This window comes from Magnolia sinica, chromosome 9, assembly GCF_029962835.1.
Source record: "Magnolia sinica isolate HGM2019 chromosome 9, MsV1, whole genome shotgun sequence".
NCBI classification, from domain to species: Eukaryota; Viridiplantae; Streptophyta; class Magnoliopsida; order Magnoliales; family Magnoliaceae; genus Magnolia; species Magnolia sinica.
In genome coordinates, this window is record NC_080581.1 from 35,680,053 (window position 1) to 35,699,759 (window position 19,707).

At 38.4% G+C, this 19,707-nt stretch overlaps 1 non-coding gene across 1 annotated transcript; it reads right to left on the bottom strand.

Moving 5' to 3' along the window:
• Positions 1-4,215: 4,215 nt before the first annotated feature.
• Positions 4,216-4,322, bottom strand: LOC131257170 (small nucleolar RNA R71). Its single transcript, XR_009177185.1, has one exon. It is a non-coding gene; the product is annotated as a small nucleolar RNA R71 (small nucleolar RNA).
• Between the last annotated feature and the right edge of the window lie 15,385 nt (positions 4,323-19,707).

Here is a 19,707-nt window from a genome sequence, read left to right on the forward strand (position 1 = left end):
CTTGATGTATTGTATGAGGCCCGTTGTTGAGACCCACCTTGATATATATGAGGCCCATGTGACTAGGCCCATTTGATGTATTTAAGGCCCAATGGGTTGTACATAAGGCCCATTGCAATGTGTGATTCCACCATGGTTTATGAAATGATAGTTATGGTGGGCCGTGCCTTAGGAGCAATGATGGTTTAACGTCTACATTGTAAGAATAATGTTGGTTAAATGTCTGCATTATAACTCTCCCTAAGGCCCATTGATAGGCCCATACTTGTTGTGTGTAGGCCGTCTAGGCCCATCCTCGTTGTAAGGATAGTTCATCACCATATAACATACTTAGTATAACTCCATGGTTCATGCCCATATGCACCAAATGCATGCTTGATATGTGGAATATTTTATCATAGGATAAGCCGTAGAGCTGAGACATTTACGGGACTCCTTATGAGACGGAGTGCCCCACATTATCTCGCGGTACACGTAGGACTGATGCATGATTTGATGGTATACTCATGCATCTCGTATATGTGTGACATGATCATTGTATGCCCTAGCGACATCAGGGCCGTAGCCTCCACAGGCACATCGTGGATGACCAGATTGGATACCAAAAATATCAACTCTAGCACTGTGGGCACTTAGGATGTCCTTGGGTGAAAGTCCCAGAACCTTTTTGGTACCAAGAGATGCTCCAACGTCTATACTGAGTGGATATACGAGCGTCCGAGTGCCGAATACTAGTAGGCCATGTCTCTTACTATGTCGTGGTTAGTTGGAAGGGGGTATAGCTTTATCAGCCCAAGTGAGGGGGTTATAAGATAGGCTGAGTTTGATCAGCTCACAAATGAGTCCGCTATTGACGAGCCAGGTAGGTATTGGTAGACTACTGGTTAGGTGGATAGTGAGGTCTATTCCGCTCGCTGGGTTGTGTGGCTAGGGAGGCGGCAGTTAGTGTGAAGTGTACTAGACCCCGGTGATATCCCAGAGAGAAACTATACTTATATGTGTACTTGATAAGGACTAGCATGCTTGCTTTGCATCTCGCATATGACATTTGGCCACATAGGCCTCACATCGCATGGCCTTGGTATGACCGATAGCATTCATGTCTTGCATTGCATAGCCTTGGTACGGCTGATTGTATTCATGGACTTACCCACATATTTTCACATTACTCTGATATTGTATACTTGGCACTTGCCTTACGCACACACCTACACCACCCTCTAAGCTTTTGTAAGTTTATACACGACCGTTGTGTGCAGGTGTCATTGGATCGCAGCAGCACTGAGGTAGGAGTGCGCGTCAGATTATTTTGGAGCCTTTTGATCACCTTGTATTTTCCTTTCCACATTGTACTTAAAGTTTTTGATATAGTAGATATGTGGTGATGTTGTTTGTGACTTGGTTATGCTTGTGGTTATGCTTCATTACAAAAAAAATTATAATAAAAATCCTCCTTGTAGGATCCCAAGATAGGAATCTGGCATATGAATGCCGGGGGCCATGAATGGGGCACTACGAAGGCTATCAGCGCCGGATTCGGCGATCGGGAATTTTGTGAGCCCATTTTTCGAGTTTTGGGGCGTGACAGACGGTGCAATAAAATAATCCATGGGCCACACCGAATCTAACCCAAAACCAGCTAATTCCAACTGGTTTTTCGATGTGCATTTAGTAGATGGATTAGATTTTCCAGAAATACATCAATCATGGGCCCAACCATCAGCACAGCGTATGGTTGCGCAAGCCTTGTTTACAGCACGTCTGAGACCCGACCGATCCGAGCCATTCTACAATCTTAGTGAGGATCAGACCGACGATCCTAGCTGACCAAATCCTTCCCCTGAGGCAACCGACCACTACCAAGAAGTGCGAATGGATTAGATGTTCGAAACAGATTGGCTATTGTGCCGAACGCGGGTTGAGCACGGGTCCTCTGCACATGTTACAAACTGATTACGAAACAGAGTCGGTTACGTAAATCGACTTGCTTGTTACGCACGACCACACGTTGTTGTATGCATTCTCCACCGCTTCTCCATGCACCGACTTCACCACCTATAAAAAGGAGACGTGAGAGAGACAAGATTCCATTCAGATTGGGACGTCAGTGAGAGAGAGAGAGAGAGAGAGAGAGAGAGAGAGAGAGAAGTTTTGGAAGTTTAGTTATTTTTCTTTTCTTATGAGTTTTGTTGAGATTTAGCCCACTCATGTCAGGCTAAACCTCTTAGCTAGGGCTAAGAGGTGAAGCTTGTGGCGTGATGGGTAGTACTCTACAGCTTTGATTCATGTTATGAACTAATTTTAATTCTGGTTTGATTATAGGAATACTTGTAGTCTTTAATGGTTTGTTGTGGCTGAAATTACATTAAGACTGCAATAGCTTTGAGTATTCCCTTTCCATTATTTTGATTGTGAAGTTAGGAAGCCCTATTGTTCACCATCGCCCCTTAGACATGGTTAGATGATGGAATCCTTCCTAACATTCATACATCTTGCTGATTGGTTATGGATTGGTTTAATTCTGTTGTTTACTTTGTCTCATGGGCATGGTTTTGTGATGGAATAATCTCTAATTCTCATACCTCTTATCTCTTTGAAAACTAGATCGAAGGAAGTTCAGACTAAGTTTTAGTGATATATCTTCCAACTGGATGAAGATGGGACTCGAAGTCCAGTTGAGTTCATGAATTAAGCATAGATCTCCCTGATCTCTACAAGTGGATCCTCTAAATCCCTAGTTTTCCACCTTTGAATTCTACAAGTTCTAGAGTAATATTTCACCATTATTCCCTCATATTCCATTGATTTAGATTACATCTTCATCTAGTTTTATTTCTGGTTACTTTCATATTATGTACAAGGTTCAGTCCCTGTGGATTCGAACTCGGTCTTAATGAGATTATTACTACATCGCAACCCTATAGTTGGGGTGTGAACAAGTTTTTGGCACCGTTGTTGAGGATTGACGGTTGCGTTTATTTGAAATTAACTAGTTTTAGAATTAGGTTAAGATTAGGGTTTTTCTAGATTTAGGGTTTTTTTTTTAAATTTCTATAAACTAACTTAATTTTTCTATTTTGTAGGACCTTGACATAAACTTTCTAAATTGGTAATCTCTTTCTGATTTTCTAGTTTTTTCTAACTTTCTATTTCTAAATTTGTTTTATATTTTTAGGAATTTTCCTAATTTGTTTCATCTTTCCTTTCTTTTATTTTTAGAAACTTCATAATTCTAGGTTAGAATTTTCCTAATTAACTTTTAGAAACTAGGTTAGTAATTTCCCTTTTTAGAAACTCTTTCTAATTTTAGAAACTAACTCATCTTTCCTTCATTAGAAACTTTTTTATTCTAGGTTTTCTTTTAAAAACTTTCTTACTTTCTAATTTAGGTTTAGAACTTTCCTCTTTTGTTTTTAGAAACTTTCTACGTTTGATTATCTTTAGAATTCTTCTTTTTTTAAAAAAAATAGTTTACTTTATATTTTTAGGCTTTCTATTTTTAGAAACTGACTTGTTTGTTTTGTTTTGCAGATCTTGATTTAGGAACTTCTCATCTGGTAACCTCTTTCCTACTCCTCTTTCTATTTCTAGATTTCTATTTTCTTTCTTTCTTTTAGATTTAGGTTTAGAATCTGAATTAAGGGCTGCAAGTGTTTCATGCCCAAGTGGGCTCGTGACAACACTCAACGTCTCTTGACTGAAGGAGGATTGGTTGAGGGGTTGACTGTCCATCGCAGGACTAGACACCGCTCGAAATCCCCTGAGTTAATTGAAGTGATGGCTGAAAACCAACCTCTTCTACCCCAACCTAGGGTGGAGGACATCCAGGATGAGAATGAGGTGCATCTAGCACCCCCGCATCGTACTTTATGAGATTATTTACAACCGACGGAGGTGAGTACGCCCTCATGCATAGTTTTTCCTGAGAATGCAGGACACGTGGATATCAAGCCAAGGGTGATCCAACTCCTTCCTAAATTTCATGGGCTTGAGTTAGAAAATCTATATTTAGATCTGAAAGAGTTTGATGAGATCATAACTACTTTATACTTTCCTAACATGTCTAATGACACGGTCATGTTGAAACTCTTTCCCTTTTCCTTGAAAGAGAAAGCTAAGACGTGGTTAAATTCACTACGTCCTCGATCTATTGGCAGTTGGAATGATATGACAAGGGAGTTCATCAAGAAATTTTTCCCATACCATAAGACGAACACCCTTAGAAAGTCAATCATGAACTTCGTCCAAAGGGAAGATGAAACATTCTTCCAATGTTGGGAGCGGTTCAAGGATCTTGTCAGTACTTGCCCACAACATAGTTTTGAAACGTGGTGCATCACAAACTTTTTCTATGATGGACTGACATCTGCCATGTGCCAATTAGTTAAGACAATGTGTAATACGGAGTTTATGAATAAAGGTGTCGATGAGGTGTGGGACTACTTTGATAAGCTTGCTAAGAACACACAATCATGGGACATCTCCCTTAGACCAAATACTACGTCTAGGCCGACTCATTCCAAGGAAAGGGGTGGAATGTATCTCATGAAAGAGAATGATGAAATCAATGCTAAAGTGACTAATCTTACCAGGAAACTCGAGGGCATGAAATTAAAGAAGGATAAGGCTAAGGAAACTGTTTGCGGTATTTGTTCTTGCAACATTCACACTACTGAAAATTGCTCAACTATATCTGCCTTTCAAGAGGTATTGAATGAGCAATCTAATGCTGTAAGCAATTACCAAAGACCTTTCAATGTGCCCACCTCTAATACATACAATCCTGGTTGGAGAAATCATCCAAACTTCAGTTGGAGGAATTGACAAAACACTACACCTCAAGGTTTCCTAAATCAAATTCCAATTTAAGAGAAACCTCAAGAGGATTTGGTTCTAAAACACTTTCAAAAGCAAGAGCTTTTCAATCAGGGTATGCTATAAGCCTTTCAAGACCTTACAAAAGCGATACAAGAACTTAAGGCTGAAAATACGATTGGGAACAAGGGGAGCTTCCCAGCTCAACCTCTTCCCAATCCTAAACCACAATATGAAATTAGCGACCTAAGCTCTTCAAATTAGATGGAGCAAGCTAAATCCATCACCACTCTTAGGAGTGGGAAGATCATTGACAAAACTATTCTAGTTAGGGCTGAAAAGCCTAAGGACCCGGAAGTGGACAAAGAAGATGGATCTAGCCATGCCCCACCAGAGTTGCAACCGGAACCTCAAGGGAAGTTGGTTGCTCCATTTTTCTAATGGTTGATTGCACCAAAACCTCTCTCTAACTCTTTGGATATTCTAGAGGTGTTGAAACAAGTAAAGGTTAACATTCCTCTACTTGATGTCCTGAAACAAATACCTTCATATGCCAAATTCCTGAAAGACTTATGTACGACCAAAAGACAGCAAAATATTCAAAAGAAAATCTTCCTAACTGAGAAAGTGAGTGTCATCCTAAAGCAAGATGTGCCGCAGAAATTCAAAGATCTCGGCAGCCCAACCATATCATGTGTGATCAGGGACTATCGAATTGAGCACGTACTTCTTGACTTAGGAGAGAACGTCAATCCAATTCCCTACTCGGTATACAAACAGTTAGGTTTGGGTGAATTAAAACCCACCCTAACCATACTATAACTTGTTGATCGCTCTATTCATGTACGAAGAGGGACGATTGAGGATGTGTTGGTCCAGGTTGACCGATTTTACTATCCTGTAGAATTTATCATCCTAGATACCGAACCCATCGGTAACATGAGCACTCAGATTCCCGTCATTCTGGGTCGCCCATTCTTTGCCACTTCAAACACAATTATCAATTGTAGGAATGGTGTCATGAGTATTTCTTTCAGGAATATGACATTAGAAATGAATATCTTTTTTAACACAGGCAGACAGTTATAGGATGATGACGATTTCTATGACATTAACATGATTGACACTTTCGTAGAAGATACGACACCTTTTACCTTATCCTCTGATCCTCTAGCGACGTGCCTGGCCCACTCCCATGAATTTGATGATGACATGATTAGGGAGATGTGTGCCATGCTTGATGCTACGCCGGTACTTGAAGTTAACTGGTGGAGGCCACAATTTGAAAAGTTACCCCAAACTAATGAAGTACCTCAACCATATAACCTCAAGCCACCGAAGCTTGACCTAAAACCTTTGCCCTCTGATTTAAAATATGCATATTTAGGTCAAGATAAGACATACTCGATGATCTTTGCTCACCTGGAGAAAGAACAAGAGAGTATGCTCATATCTACTCTCATTGAGCATAAGAGAGCCCTTAGATGGACGATTGCAGACCTCAAGAGAATTGACCCCTCGATTTGTACTCACCGCATTTATCTTAAGGATAATGTGAAGACTGCTCGACAATCACAATGTAGACTAAGTCTAAATATGAAGGAAGTGGTTTACGCCGAGGTTCTTAAGCTATTGGATGTGGGTATCATATACCCTATATCCGATAGTTAATGGGTGAGTCCAACCCAGGTGGTTCCTAAGAAATCCGGGATCACCATTGTAGCCAATGCCAATAATGAACTCGTGCCAACTAGAGTTACTACTGGTTGGAGAACGTGCATTGACTACAAGAAGTTGAATACCGTCACGAGGAAGGACCACTTTCCTTTACCCTTCATTGATCAGATCTTAAAAAGGTTAACTAGTCATTCCTATTACTGTTTCCTTGATGGGTATTCGGGCTACAATCAGATAGAGATAGCCCCTAAAGATCAAGAAAAGACCACATTTACATGTCCATATGGCACCTTTGCTTACCCAAGGATACCATTCGAACTATGTAATGCCCCTGCCACCTTTCAGCGATGTATGATGAGTATCTTTTCTGACATGGTGGGGCAATATCTAGAGGTCTTCATGGATGATTTCTGTCTTCGGTCCATCTTTCAGCAAGTGCTTAGAAAGTCTTAAATGTGTGTTGAAAAGATGTGAAGAAAAGAACTTGGTACTTAATTGGGAGAAGTGCCATTTCATGATTCATAAGGGAATTATCCTTGGACATATTATCTTGTCCAAAGGAATCGAGGTGGATAAGGCAAAAATCGATCTTATCTCTAACCTACCTTCACCCAAGAACATACGGGACGTGCGATCCTTCATAGGACACGCCGAGTTTTATAGAAGATTCATAAAGGAATTTAGTCTCATCTCTTGTCCTCTATGTAATCTACTTCAAAAGGATGCACCATACAAGTGAACTAAGCCATGTTAGGAAGCTTTCACTAAGCTTAAAGGCATGTTGACCAGTGCAACTATCATATAGCCACCCGACTGGAGCATTCCTTTTGAACTTATATGCGACACATTTGATTATGCTCTTGGGGCAGATCTAGGCTAGAGAAAAGATAAGAAACCCTATGTTATTCATTATGTGAGAAAGACTCTAAATCCTACCCAAGTGAACTACTTGACTACGGAAAAGGAACTCTTGGCCATAGTGTTCGCTTTGGATAAATTTAGGTCCTACTTGATCGGATTCAAGATTATTACTTACAAAAATCACGTGCCGCTCAAGTATCTTCTGTCTAAGAATGATGCTAAGCCCCTCGTGATAAGATGGATCCTCCTACTCTAGGAATTTGACCTAGAAATAAAAGATAAAAAGGGAATAGAGAACGTAATGGCCGATCACCTTTCCTGCCTTAATCCCTCTGATTCCCTTGAGATGACACATATCAATGACATGTTCCCTGACGAACAGTTGTTCAGAGTCTCCCATTCACCTTGGTTCGCTGATATTGCTAATTATCTTACCACAGGTTTCATACTGACACATTGGACTGCGCAAGATAAGAAGAAGTGTTTCACCGAGGTGCGCAACTTTTCTGGGATAATCCATATTTGTTTAAATATTGCACAGACCAAATCTTAAGGAGATGTGTGTCAGACAATGAGCATCAGAGTGTCATCTCCTTCTGTTACTCATAGGCCTGTGGTGGTCACTTTTCTGCTAAAAAGATCATGGGTAAGATTCTGCAATGTGGCTTCTACTAGCCCACTATGTTCAGGGACACTCATGAGTTTTGCAAAGCTTATGAGCGTTGTCAGAAATTAGGAGCATTGTCCCATCGAAATATGATGCCCTTGAATCCCATTCTTATCACAGAGGCATTTGATTGCTAGGGCATCGATTTCATGGGACCATTCCCCCAATCTTTTGGAAATTTATATATTTTGTTTGCCATAGACTATGTTACTAAATGGGTCAAAGCGATTCCTTGTTGAAATAATGACCATCGCACGGTCATTAAATTCCAAAAAGAGAACATCCTTTCCTGATTCGGAATGCCTCACGCTATCATTCGTGATGGGGGCTCACACTTTTCTAATTGACTATTCGAGAGTTTAATGAAGAAATATGGTATCTCTCATAAGGTGAGCACCCCAAACCACCCACAGACAAGTGGGTAAGATGAGATTTCCAATAGGGTGATCAAACACATTTTGGAGAAAACGGTTAACCCTGACCGTAAGGATTGGTCAATCCGATTGACTAATGCCTTATGGGCATATCATACTGTTTTAAAACCCCTATTGGAATGTCTCCCTTTAGACTTGTCTATGGGAAGGCTTGCCACTTGCCCCTGGAGTTGGAACATAGAGCCTATTGGGCGATCAAAAATCTGAATTTCAATCTAGACAATACTAGCTCGCTACGCAAACTTCAGTTGAATGAACTTGAAGAAATCCAGAATGACGCGTACGAGAACTCAAGAATTTGCAAGGACAGGATGAAGGCGTTTCATGACCAACATATTCTACGGAAATCATTCACGCCTGGTCAGAAAGTCCTTTTGTATAATTCTCGATTACATCTCTTTCCAGGTAAGCTTCGATCTCGTTAGACTGACCCTTTTACCGTCATCAATGTTTATACTTATGGGGCTGTCAAGATTTGGAATCCAGATAATGGCAATGAGTTTAAAGTGAATGGACATCGACTAAAGCCATTTGTCGAGAAATTTGATGCAAAGTACATGTTCATGCCTCTGACTGATCCTGTTTACCAGGATTGATCTCCTAGTCTGATGGAGGTATATGTAAGTTTACTGCTTTCATAAGACTAGAGTAGTTTACTTTATGTTGTTCTAGGTTAGTCGGTTTTATGCCATTAGGTTAGTTTACTTTCTATATTGTTTTAGGGTAGTTTGCTTTTGTTGGTTTCACTCTTGTGCTGACTTACTCTCGCGCTGATATCTTTGGAAAATCTCTTGCTTCTTTCGTTCAGGTACTATCTTTCCATCACTCCTATTTTACTTTTGTTGTCCCATGTGCATTGCATGCTTATTTCTTTTACATTGAGGACAATGTAGCTTTCAGGTTGGGAGTGGGTGATTAGGTCACCTAATCAATGTTTTCTCGGTCTTGAGCAAAAATTGTGAAAATTTTTAAAGTTTTCTAGAAATTCTTGTGAATTTGAAGTGATTTTGACGGCCATCGTCGATTTAGAATTATAAGATACGGAGTGTTGGGAATTTACGTCTCTTGGATTTAGCTATATGATAGATTCTATAGTTGAGTTTGAATTATCAATCCATGATTAGAAGTTTTAAACATTGATTGAATCATGATTTCACATGTCATATCTCGCTTACACATTGAGGTTTCAGTTTGATATTAAAGGATTAACATGGTAATCACTAAGCATGAAAGGAACCAGCCTGTGAAATTTTACCATCATGTTTATAAAGAAGAATTAAAAGGGTTGGGTGAATGGTCTTCACCATAGGTTTGCTCCCTATAGGTGAAGGTACGATTCCCCAAGGTTGACATTCGGAAGGGTTGGGCGAATGGTCTTCACCATAGGTTTGCTCCCTATAGGTGTCCTTGGCGTTATTTTTAAAGAAAAAATAAAAAGTTGGTAGAATGAAAGGATGATCTGTGAGGCAAGTTCTGGTTCAAGTTTTGGTTGTCATAAATTCTCGTATTGGTTACCAATGATATCATGAAATAATGAATTGAATCTTAATGTTGATAAGCCGAGATTACACTATACACTCATGGATCCTAATGTTTAGAATTTTTGCTAATTTGATGGATTAATACTTTGAACTTAATTATGAAGTTTACCATACGATTGAGTCTAGGAGAGAGTAATGCCCAACATTCATGAATCTTAGACTTTTAGTATCTGGATTATTTTCAAAAATCACTCGAGTTTTTAGAAATTGTCCTGTAATTCTCAATTTATTTTTCACATACTTTACTCGGGACTAGCAAACTGCTGGTTGGGAGTTGTATTGAGGGTCAAATATTGCATATTAGACCCTAATTATTACTCGATTTTGCAAACATGATATTTGTTTAACGGCCTATTTTAATCGTGTTTATGATGCAGGGTGTATTTAGGAGCCTGGATTGAAAAAGGATACTAAAAGCATGGATTTGATGCTCATAAATCACCAAGGCATGGGATAGACTCCAGGGGACTGAGATCGAAGAATTTACATGCCCGGAATTCAAGAAAATCCAGTAACTCATGTTAAATGGGCCTGAAAGTCGGCCAGAATGCATGATCACAGGGTTTCCACCATCCGTTCAGCTCGAAACTTAATATCTAGTCTGAGGACCTTAAATTAACTGTACATGTCGAAAATCAGCCATTGGATCTTTGTTAAAATGGCCCAACAGATAAATCATCCCACAAATCGTCAATCTAGGGCCCACCTGATCTTTGGATATGCATCAATTTTGGTCTAAACCCCTTAAATTAGAAGGGAAATAAGATGGACCGTGTGGATTTCTCATATACGTGAAAGTAGACCCCATCTTGAGTGGCATGCGCATGCAGCGCACGCACACTCCCTAAGCACCCGAAGAGCCAGAGCAGTCAACTAACTACTGACCGAGTTTTTTTTTTTTTAAAAAAACTTTCTTTTTTCTCCTCGCAACGCACAACCTACGAATAGAGGGTGCGGTTGGGTCCTTGTGGGCCACTAAATTACCTCAAAGATCTGATCCAGACCGTCCATTGGAAGCCCACAGCCCTACTGACCAAGACCTAGGTGGGAAATTTCCAAGAAACAACGAGGATCTGATTTCAGCTATGAAAACAGAAGATAGATGGTGCAATAAAATAATACGTGGTCCACACTGAATCTAACCCAAAACCAGCCAATTACAACTGGTTTTTCGTTGTGAATTCAGTGGATGGATTGGATTTTCCTAAAATACATCAATCATGGCCCCACCATCAGCACAGCGTAAGGTTGTACAGACCCTGTTTACAGCACATCCGAGACCCGGCCGATCGAGGCTGTTCTGCAATCTTGGCGAGGATCGGACCGACGATCCTAGCCGACCAAATCCTTTCCCTGAGGTAACCGACCACAACTAAGAAGTGCGAATGGATTAGATGTTCAAAACGGGTCAGCTATTGTGCCGAACGCGGGTTCAGCATGGGTCCTCTGTGCATGTTGCAAACTAATTGCGAAATAGAGTTGGTTGTGTAAACTGACTTGCTTGTTACGCACGACCGCACGCTGCTATATGCATTCTCCACCGCTTCTCCATGCACCGACTCCACCACTTATAAAAAGGAGACGTGAGAGAGACAAGATTCCATTCAGATTGGGACGTCAGTGAGAGAGAGAGAGAGAAGTTTTGGAAGTTTAGTTATTTTTCTTTACTATTTTTCTTTTCTTATGAGTTTTGTTGAGATTTAGCCCACTCATCTCAGGCTAAACCTCTTAGCTAGGGCTAAGAGGTGAAGCTTGTGGCGTGATGGGTAGTACTCTACAGCTTTGAATCATGTTATGAGCTGAATTTAATTCTAGTTTGATTATAGGAATACTTCTAGTCTTTAATGATTTGTTGTGACTGAAATTACAATAAGTCTGCGATAGCTTTGACTATTCCCCTTCCATTATTTTGATTGTGAAGTGAGGAAGCTCTTTTGTTCACCATCTCCCCTTGGACATGGTTGGATGATGGAATCCTTCCTAACATTCATACATCTTGCTGATTGGTTGTGGATTGCTTTAATTTTGTTGTTTACTTTGTTTCATGGGTATGGTTTTGTGATGGAATAATCTCTAATTCTCATACCTCTCATCTCTTTGAAAAGTAGATCGAAGGAAGTTCAAACTGAGTTTTAGTGATATATCTTCCAACTGGATGAAGATGGGACTCGAAGTCCAGTTGAGTTCATGAATCAAGCGTAGATCTCCCTGATCTCTACAAGTGGATCCTCTGAATCCCTAGTTTCCCACCTTTGAATTCTACAAGTTTTATAGTAATATTTCACCATTATTCCCTCATATTCCTCTGATTTAGATTATATCTTCGTCCAGTTCTATTTCTAGTTACTTTCATATTACGTACAAGGTTCAATCCCTGTGGATTCGACCTCGGTCTTACCGAGATTATTACTACATCGTAACCCTATACTTGGGGTGTGAACAAATGCTAGTTGTATAGAGAAAAAGATTCAACCAATCTATAACAGCTAGTTCATCGATCGATCGATTGAACCTTCGATTGATCTATGGATGTGCTTTAGATTCGATTGAGCACACATTCGATATGATCTATGAATTCCAGGATTTTGCAATTTGCTCACTGGATACTTTTAGCCGACTTCAATCAATCAATTGATGAACTGTCAATTCGATTGATAGTTGCCGAGGACCTACTGTTTTGGGTTTCTAATTTTAACATGTTCATTTTAGGTCTAAGGCTTGCATTAGACAAATTAAATGTTTAGCTATGGAATGAGATAAATAGAGGTAGGTTGTTTTGCAACTTAAAAGGTTTAGGGTTAGGTTTACCAAGTATCTCATGTTAAAACGTGTCTTCAAGCCTTGATGCTTTAAGTCTTCAAGTCTTCGATCTTCAATGTCTACTTATGGAGGCTTAACTGACTAAAGACACCCTAGCTCACGTTATTGACAAACTGAGGTACTAAGAAAGGTAATCGACACCAACTTCTCCTCTTCCTACGTGTAGCCCAAACTACATGAAGAATCCTATGTGCAATGCTAAGGCTTCCTGGGGTCCATTTTGTTGTATATGTAAAATCCACTTTATCCATTAAGTAAGAACCATTATTTGAACCTTAGTAAAGATAAGCCCAATTAAAATCCGAAATCACCCACATTAATTGGAACAATGTAAAAATTTCTCCCAAAACCACTAAGTTCACACCATGTGGCCCATATGAGTTTTTAATTAGACTGACCTTTGTGTCTTCTCTTCATCCTAGCGAGTTAGACCTAATTAATGAGTTTGATAAAAGATACACTAGTGGCCCCATACATAGACCCATGGTCGATATCCCATTTCCATTACACCATTAGTGGCCCATCTAAGTTGTGGATCTAGCTGATGTTTACCTCAAGACCTAACTTAACAATAGTGGATTTTACATTTGTAGCATGCTGAGCCTCATGGACTTGGGTGTTTTATACTATGCATAAAAGGTGTCTTAGAGGATTTTAAGGATCCTTTGGCATCTCTACTCTAATTCATTAAAAAGCTTTTCAATAAGAGCTACTTTAATAAGCTCTTTTTGTTCTAGCTCTTATTTTAAATAAGCTCGTTTGATAGAAATCATTTGTTCAAAATAGAAAAATACTTTTATTTGAAATATGTATTGTTGTTGCTCAAATCTAGATAGCTTGGACTACGCTTATGTCATGCGAATAGTGCACCAAGAGTATATAAAAGACAACGGGAGTGTCAGTTATGGTTAGGGACCCTCCGAACCTTTAGTCAGGCAAATGAATTTATAATGAAAATGAAACTTAGCTGGGGTTTCTTGTGCTTGCCCTCTTCAATAGTAGTGGCTATATTTATAGGATGCATGGGTAACTTCTGATATAACGTATCTGTAAATGCTAGAGTGTAAATCTAGCACCCAAAGAGTTATCAAATTTTGTTTTGCCAAATCATTTAGAATTTGTATCATGCTTTAAGTTGAATTGATCAAGTTCGTCCATTTTAAAGTTGTCCGCATCTTCGTCAAACTTGCCTACATTTTCAAGTTGAAGAGAAGATTGTTGAAATTCATCATTTCAAGGTCAAATTCAAGAACTAAGGCTCAAGAACTCAAGTTCAAGTCTAAAGTTCAAATATTGTACGCTAAAGACTCAAAAACTCAAATGTAACTCAAGCTCAAGTTCAAGAGATCAAACTCAAGCTTCACGTATCATAAGAAATCAAGGTTCTGAAGCAAATGATGTTTCAATTTTTCCAACTCACAAACAAGGTATGGATGACCCTAGATTGACCATAGGTTGAGTCATATTCATTGCATATTTTATGTGGGTCATTTTAGAAGTTTATAGGTCATTTTTTCGACTAGTCCAAGTACTGGCTCGACCAGTCTAAGAGTTTTCTCAACTAGTCCAAGGTCTGTTGCAATTTTTCAAATTTTCTATTGGACTCTCGACTAGTCTTGGAGCCTGCTCAACCAGTCGAGTGAACAGTGCTTGACTCAAAGTCAAGCAAGCTTTTCTGGTCCCACTCGACCAATCGAGCAGGCCACTTGACTAGTCGAGCAAGCCACTCGACCAGTCGAGTAACGATCTAATCTTATCGCGCCAGAAATTTTGAAATGTGGTTGGTCCTTCGACCAGTCAAATTGACCCTTAGACCAGTCGAGTGAACAATATTTTCACCTATAAATAGAGCACGAATTTCAGAGTTTTTCATTCATTCTAAGCTAAATCAAGACACCACTCTGAGAGATAAGTTTGTGAATTTATTAAGCTATATTGTGCTCATTTTAGATTCTTTTTATTAGCTTTTATAATTTGATTTTGTGATCTTCATTCCAATCTTATATTAAGAAGGGATTTGTGTTTTACGCTTTCTTAAGATCAAAATTAAATCAAGCTAGCCCAGGTTGATTTAAATAAAAAATCATTTAAAACTAGAACCTTTTCATCTGTGATACTGGACATTGAACATCTTCGTCTATATCGAATTGGTTCTACTAGACTTCTTCAGAAGGAAAATTTCCAAATAAGTACCATTTATATTTTCTATATCTTTTGTGGTTTATGAGGTTGTACCAGGAAAATCTCATTTTTGGTTTTGTCTGAGGTAATCCACAAAATCTCAGAGTGTGGGGTTTTTGTAATTGTGTAAGCCCATCTAAAGGCATGATTATGAAGGTTTTAAGGTGAACCTTGGAAAACCTTTTTTATAGTGAAAGCCAATATCCCGTGGGTGTGGATATTGGGAGTGGAGTAGTTGTGTGGGTGTTTTCTAAACAGTTGGTGTACATACAAATGAACCACTATTAATTCCTGGAGTTGTGGTGGATAATTAAATGTGCTTATGTGTGTGAATATTGTAATTTACTTTGAGCATTTGTGGTGAATGGTGTAATGTTTTTATGTCGGGAACTGTCTAGTTTCATGGCATAGTAAGAAACAAAGTTCCGTATTACTTTCCACAGCTGAGGCTGAGTATATTGCAGTCGGTAATGCATGCACCTAGCTTGTGTGGATGAAGAGGATGTTAAGTGATTACAGATTTGCGTAAGATTCTATGGTTTTGTATTGCGACAATTTTAGTGCAATTAACATTTCTAAAAATCCAATTCATCATTCACGAACTAAGCATATTGACATTAAATATCATTATATTCAGGAATTAGTAGAAGATAAGATTATTTCTTTTGGATTATATTTAGACTAAAAATCAACTTGCAGACATTTTTACAAAATCGCTTGATAGAAACAGGTTTGCTAAATTAAAATTGGATATCAGCATGTGCAATATGATCTGAATTGCTTGTGTTTATTTGTACTGTATTGCATATTTTTATTTTATTTTTTATTTTTAAATATCAAAAATATAGAAAAATGTAAAATTTATGAGATGCACGACCAGTCAAGTACACACTTGACCAGTCATGGCACGATTGGTCGAGAATGTACTCGACCAGTCGAGTTGCTCGGGTTTGGGGCTTTTTAATGTGCAAAAAGGACTTTTTCTTCCATTTTTTTCATCTTCCCCAACTAGCCCTACCATGACCAGTCGAACTTACCTTTGATTCCTTTATGATTGGTGCATTTTTTTCATTTTTCTTGTGGATTTAGGTTCTTTGCACTTCTATTTCTTTGATTTTGTAGTTTATTTCAAGGTTTTGGTGGTTTATTGGGGTTTCTGGCAAAAATTTTGATTTCATTAAAATTCATCTTTCCTTTCTTGCATCACTTGTATTTCTTGTATTCTTTGTGCTATGAAAGGTAGAAATAAGAAGAGATTCTCTCGTAGTCCCTCTTCTTCCCACTCCGCATCAATCATGGTGCGTCATCTTCGTTCACTCGAAGAAGAACCCAAATACGTGTGGGATATTCGTCTCTGCAATGTGATTGTTGAGCAGACTGTTAACTCAAATCATTTGGAACCATTCAGCATTGTTCCCCTCCTTCAAACTGTAGGATGGGCTAACATATTAAATTGGGGCGGTCCTGCATATTGGTCCATTGCACAGGCCATGTATGAGTGTATATGTGATTTCTCTATTGAAAATTTAACTTTTACTGTGACAATAAGAGAAGGTCCTATTAATGTAGGCCGTCACTTGATATCTGGATTGATGGATATTCCAATGAATGATGAAGGAATACCTATCTCTATGTTAGTTGCAAAACCGTCTGAATTAGAAAAACGAATGCTAACTAGAGTGTTGTGCAACATGAATGCAGAATGGAATTTCGTGAATGTGCTTAGTTCCAAATATATGTTATCCAGATAAAGAGTTCTTCACCATATATTCATTACAAATGTATATCCTCGATCTGGTAACAAAACTGAGTTAACGTCCTTCATGGTGCGCATCCTTCATTCAGTTGTTACTGGTGTTCATGTATTTCTTCCATCTCTTATTTGTTACATTATCATTCAGTTTCATCTCCATCCTGGTTATAGTGATATTCCTTTTGCATATCTTATGACTGCCTTAGCTACCCATAGTCTTGTGGTTATGCCTATTGGAGAAACTCTCATATCCCATCTTCCCTTCAACAATTCAAACATTAATAAGATGAATCTGAGGTTGGCTCCTAACCAAGTTGATGGGGGTGTTGGAGGAGCTGCTGAAGAAACTAGAGAGGAAGATGTTTTGCCTGCTGATGATGTTAATATGAATGACTTGTTTGATGAAATAGAATCAGATTCTGCGTCTGATCCAGATTTTCAACCTTCTGATTTTCAACCTTCTAATTTTAAGAGCATATGAGATCCCTTAAGGAAAAGGTGGAAGGTTTGCATGTGTCCCAGGAAAATCAATTCAAATACATGTGCAAACACCTTAGGCGCATTAACAAGGGACTACATCAGATAGATCCATCTATTCCTGCTCCATCATCTGGATCTGACTAGCTTTTTATTTTATTCTAGACATGTATTAACTCTTTCTAGTCTTTGTGTATTTGGATAATTCTTGGTCTTATACTTTTACTTTTTACTATGTAGACATGATATTATACTTTAAGTTGATATTATGATTGTCATAGTGATGCTATTTCCTCTCTTATTTCTTTTACATCTCTTTTTTTTATGTCTTTCCTTTGTCATATTGTGATAAAAAGGGGGGAGAAATTGTGGAGATAATTGTGTGATTGTGGAATATGGAATGTAGGGATGTACGGATTTTTTTTTTATATAGGTTCTGCAAATATTCTCTCTTAGATTGAGGGGGAGTAATGGAATGAGGGGGAGACGAGACTATTGATCATTTGTTGCTCATATAGTGCATGATTCTTTATTGTTGATGATTCTTTATTTGGTTTTGTCACAAATTTGATAAAGGGAGAGATTGTAAATGCTATAGTGTAAATCTAGCACCCGAAGAGTTGTCAAATTTTATTGTGCCAAACCATTTAGAATTTATATGAAGATTGTTGAAGTTCATGGTTTCAAGCTCAAATTCAAAAACTAAGGCTCAAGAACTCAAGTTCAAGTTTGAAGTTCAAATACTGTACATTAAAGACTCAAGAACTCAAATGTAACTCAAGCTCAAGTTCAAGAGATCGAACTCAAGCTTCACGTATCACAAGAAATCAAGGTTCTGAAGCAAATGATGTTTTAATTGTTCCAACTCACAAACAAGGTATGGATGACCCTAGATTGACCATAGGTTGAGTCATATTCATTGCATATTTTATGTGGGTCATTTTATAAGTTTATAGGTCATTTTTTCAACTAGTCTTAGTCCTTGTTCGACTAGTCCAAGTACTGGCTCGACCAGTCTAAGAGTTTTCTCGACCAGTCCAAGGTTTATTGCAATTTTTCAAATTTTCTGTTGCTCTCTTGACCAGTCAAGTGAACAATGCTCGACCGGTCGTGCAATGCTTGACTTAAATTTCAACAAGCTTTTCTGGTCCCACTCAACCAGTCGAGTGCATTGCTGGACCAGTCGAGCAGGCCACTTGACTAGTCAAGTAACGATCTTATCTTATCGTGGTAGAAATTTTGAAATGTGGTTGGTCCTTCGACTAGTCAAACTAACCATTAAACCAGTCGAGTGAACAATATTTTCACCTATAAATAGAGTACGAATTTCAGAGTTTTTTCATTCATTCTAAGCTAAATCAAGACACCACTCTGAGAGATAAGTTTGTGAATTTATTAAACTATATTGTGCTCATTTTAGATTCTTTTCATTAGCTTTTGTAAATTGATTTTGTGATCTTCATTCCAATTTTATATTAAGAAGGATTTGTACTTTACCCTTTTTTGAGATCAAAATCAAATCAAGCTAGCCCAGATTGATTTAATTAAAAAATCATTTAGAAGTAGAACCTTTTCATCTATCAGACTGGACATTGAACATCTTCGTCTACATCGAATTGGTTCTACTGGACTTCTTCAGAAGGAAAATTTTCAGATAAGTACCATTTATATTTTGTATATTTTTTGTGGTTTGTGAGGTTATGCCAGGAAAATATTATTTTTAGTTTTGTCTAAGGTAATCAAAAAAATCTTAGAGTGTGGGGTTTTTGTAATTGTGTAAGCCCATCTAAAGACACAATTTTGAAGGTTTTAAGGTGAACCTTGGAAAACCTTTTTCATAGTGAAAGCCAATATCCCATGGGTGTGGATATTGGGAGTGGAGTAGTTGTCTGGTTGTTTTGTTTTCTAACAGTTGGTGTACACACAAACGAATCACTATAATTCCTAGAGTTGTGGTGGATGATTGAATGTGCTTATATGTGTGAATGTTGTAATTTACTTTGAACATTTATCGTGAATGGTGTAATTTATTTTATGCACTTGTGGTGAATGTTGTAATAACTTAGTTTATTTTCTTTGCCTCTTTATTGGTTTGGGTTTTTGATACTTACAAACGTTCTAGTAAGGTTGTCCTGGCATAAGCCTTTAGTTTTTGGTGTTAGGTTGTCCTTGGAACTAAGTTTGTATCAACCTCTCAAGACTAGTACATTTGAGGTTGTTATTTACTTGTGCTTCTTTATTATTTGATTATGCTATTTATCTTTATATTTTGCATTTATTTTTAATTTGTCATAGTCCTCTAAGACGTTTAACTCGACCTTTTCAGTAACCTCGGCACAAATGATATATGAGTATGATCTTTCCTCTCCTGGTACGAGGTGGGATTCTATCTGGAGATACCGCTTCATAGGTCAACATTGATCAGGTAAGCTCGGCAGGTGGGTCATGTGTCTAAGCTTTGCCTTTCGTTCTCAACTTGGT